Genomic DNA, 4,252 nt, shown 5'->3' on the forward strand with positions numbered 1-4,252 from the left:
CCCCAGTCTGGCCTTAAGTTGGCCAAAGTTGGCCCTCTTGAAGTCCCAGCTTCTAGTGCTCGACCTGCTGCACGTCCCCAGTCCCCTGATCTCAAAGCAAAGGATGGAGTGATCACTCGCATTCAGAGCTCCCCTAATCTGTACTTCATCTATCAGCTCCTCTCTATTGGTCAAGACCAAATCAAGGATGTTCCCCCCCACTCGTCGCCTCTCAGACCCTCTGTGTGAAAAACCTTCCCTCTATAGCTTCTAGGAAGCGACGTGACCTGGCTGTCACCACCGAATGAGTCTCCCAAGTAATATCTGGGAGACTGAAATCTCCCATAATTACTGTGTCTCTCCCCCGAGATATCCTTAGAATCTGGTCTGTCAGGACATCATCCAGGGCCTCAAGTTGACCTGGAGGGCGATAACATACCCCCACTGTTAGGTCTCTTTCCCTGTCAAAACCCCTAAGTTTCACCCAGACTGCCTCTACCGAATCCACATCTGTGCTGCATTCTATCTCACTGCATCCTATCCCTTCCCTGACGTATAAAGCCACGCCCCCACCACTCTTTCCCTTCCTGTCCTTTCTAAAAAGGTGATATCCTTCTACGTTCACATTTCAGACTTGCCTTTCAAGTTGCCCCCACCAAGTTTCTGTGATTCCCACCAGGTCATACCCTCTTATTCCCAGGAGAGCTTCAAGCTCTTCCTGCTTATTACCCATGTTCCTAGCATTGGTGTACATGCACCTCAACTCCTTCCCACTGCTTCCTATCCTTGGAGTTCTCAGCCTCCTCCTTTCTCCCATCCTCCCTGATACCTGGCCCCTCTCTGTAGGAGTCCTGTCAGTCCCTGCAGTATCTCTAAAACCCTGCTCCCAGAGCCCTGATCCTCCCCCCATACTTGTCCAGTGCAGACACGTTACTGGGGGGTCTGAACCCCCCCCCCCCCCCGGATCAGTTTAAAGTCTTCCGGACGAAGATCGCTAGAGCATCTCCAAAGGACCTTTTCCCCATCCTCGTGAGGTGTAACCCATCCCTTGCCAGAAGTCCATTGGCAAGAAAACGAGTGCCGTGGTCGAGGAACCTGAAGCGTTCCTTCTGGCACCACACCCTAAGCCAGTCGTTCACCTCAGAGACCCTCCTGTCCCTTCCTGGCCCAAATCCCCGGTCAGGTAAGATTGACGAGAAGGCCACTTGGGCCTTCAGCTCCCTGAGTTTCTTCCTCAAGGCCTCAAAGTCCCTGGTGGTCCCGACCACACCCTGCCTGGCCACATCGTTTGTGCCCACATGCATCACCAGGAGCGGCTGGTGACCCCCGGAGCGAACAAGACGCTCCACTCTGTCCTTCACATGCCGGATGCGTGCGCCCGGCGGCAGCAAACCTCCTTGTCTCCAGGTTGGGGTGGCACACTGCCGCCTCAGTGCCCCTCAGCAGGGAGTCACCAACAACGATCACCCGCTGCCGTACCTTCCCAGTGCTGGTGGGCAGCCGTGCCCTGGCCCTTGCCTCTCCCGCAGCGGCCCCCTTGCCGCCTGACGTCCCAGGCTGGGGGTCCTGCTGGTCCCCTGAGGCCTCATCAGCCCCAGCCTCCCCAAGTGGAGAGAACCTGTTTCCCAGCTCCAGATTGGTGCCAGGAGAAGGAGGAGGCCGTGCTGGTCTCCCCCTCCTGTGGGTGACATACCTCCATGTCTCCACAGCTGCTCCTCCTGTGGTCTCTCCCTCAACCCTCTGTCTGGGGGGGGGGCTGCTCGGGGGGGGGGCCTGGAGAGCTCTCTCGGCCCTCAGGCACCTCTCCTCTTCTAGCAGGGTCACCATCTTGCACCGAGGGCAAGTGTATCCCTGCCTCTCCTGGGGGAGAAGGGCGAACATGTCGCAGCTGTCGCAGCGGACAGCAACACCCATGACTCCCGCCAAGGCCATCTCCTGGTCTGCCATCGGTATCCCTTCCGAGACCTTACCTTGGTCCCCTGCCTTGTTAGTCCTGCAGTTCCTCTCACTCGCCCAGTTCTCCCAGACAAAAACCCACTTGCACACACACACAAGGATAAAATAAACTTAAATTAGAAGAAAAACAAAGCACAGCACAGCACAGCACAAACAAACAATTAAACCTGTGTGTCTCAGGGAAGGGAGTCTCTGGACAGCCCGGGCCACAGCTAAGGGACGCAGACAAGGGACGCCACCTTATCAGTCCCTCAGGCCGGTGGCCCCGCCTGCCCGCTTCCTCCTGGCCCTTCTAGCTTCTCTGGCCCCGCCCCCTCCCTCTCCGCTGCTCCTGGCCCTCTGCTCCGCTGCCCAGCTCCTACCTTGCCTTTGCCAGTCCCCTGGCCACTCAGTCTCTCTCCCAGCCTGTGCCTCTGCTGCTCTGCCAAGAGGCCAGAGCCAAAAGGCCCCTTTCTGTCTAAACTTACATTGGATTGTGGCCTAGTGTTACTCTGAAGATGTGAACAGTCACTGCACTTCCAGTGTACCATCTAGGTACCCAAATATAGAAGACACTTTCATCTCATTTGTTAGACTTATACCTCACCTTTTTTATTTTTGCAAGAAATCCACATAACTTACAGAAACCTTTCCATTCTGTCTTCCCAACAACTCTGTGAAGAATGTGAGGCTGTGATGTTCGTGGGTCAAGAGCAGGTATCTCAAATCCCAGCCCAACACTCTAATCACTAACCTCTTAGGACATTACATAAACACTTGAACTCTTAATGCCAATAAATAATCAAGAGTTGAATGTGCTCAGTATTTTAAGGTTAACTTTAAGACAAAAGTGGAATTGTGCAGCATGTATGTATGTATGTACTATGCAGATTCAGCATGTCTGCTATTTTCTATAATTTACGAAATACAGCTGTGAGAGGCAGTATGTTGCGCAGGTCAAGGACTCTGAGTGCTCCTTACTTTGAGGTCTGTGCTACTGTGCTAGAAACTTAATTTCATATTCAAATTTGTTAGGATTAATAACACACTTATTCCCACATCCTGTATTTGCATGGAATAGAACACAATTCACATACTGTGCTGTTTTCTTGTGACTAATTCCTCATAATACTCCAACTCTGTCCTTATGGTTGTATCCAGTGATGTCTTTTTGTTAGCACAAAGGGTGTTCTATTAACAGGAATGCATGTTATTAACTGCAGTGGGAGAATCCAACTAAAGTTTTACTTGTGCACCTGCTTGCAGATCTTGCTTCCAGAACCATCTAACAGTAGGAGAAGTGGGGGGGGGGGAGGCATGGCATTTTCCCTCACAAACCCTTAGATTAAGCTCAACTATCTATTTTGGTGAGGCATTTTTTTCATCTTATGTTAATGATTAGAATGCTGGCTTCTGTTTTTCCCCCCACTTCATATCTACGAAGATATCTATCATATCTTCATATCTCATATGTTCCACAATGGTTAACAGTTATAGCAATGAGGACTCTGAATAATTGGAAAATGCCAGATTTTGTTAAATAGCAATGGATCAGAAATCTGAATAGCAAATTGGAAGCCTTTGCTATGAACAGGAAATAAGAACTAGCTTTTAAAAACTGGCATTAATGGAATCTTGAAGGAACTCAAATTGCTTGTTTGATATTGCTGAGATACATTACCCAAAGGCAGGCAATATGGTAACCACAGCAGATGCCTTCCTTGATGTCCATGAACATAGTATTCCAAGTTTTCTGTGTAGGTCACTTGCCATTTCCACCCAAACTACCATTTTGGTTGTGCCCAGATCAGTTTTTGAAATTTCCAAATGTTTGCATTGGCCCAAAAACACTGTACCCCACCTTAGCCCACAGGTGGGAAAACTTTTCCAGCCTTAGGGCTGGATTCCCCCTGAGTGGACAGAGCTGAACATTACTGATTTTAAGCCTAATCACAGGTAAGTAGGGCAGGTCTTCAGGACATTATTTACAAGGAAAGAACATGGAATCACTCAGCAGTATTGTCAAATAAGTACCAGTCTTCTGCATGTATTCCCAACCATTAACAGCTCACAAGCAAACAAGAGTGAATCACTCAGGACATGCCCCTAGAGAGCATTCATCTCCAATCAGCCATTAATTGGAGATAAGAGTTTTTCCCTGCAGGGCAGAGGTACCAAAGCTTGGGAAGCAGGCAGGTGCTGATAGGTTGGACGACAGGTTGGACGTTCCCCATACCTGCCTTCCCTATTTGAATAGCTCTGAGAAGAGGTTTTTGGTGTGTATTTGCTATTTGGAACAGATTTAGCACAAAATGCACTGTGTCCAGTTGAAAAGGGC

The sequence above is a fragment of the Varanus komodoensis genome, unplaced genomic scaffold (assembly GCF_004798865.1).
Source record: "Varanus komodoensis strain SLA01 unplaced genomic scaffold, ASM479886v1 scaffold22, whole genome shotgun sequence".
Lineage (NCBI taxonomy): Eukaryota > Metazoa > Chordata > Lepidosauria > Squamata > Varanidae > Varanus > Varanus komodoensis.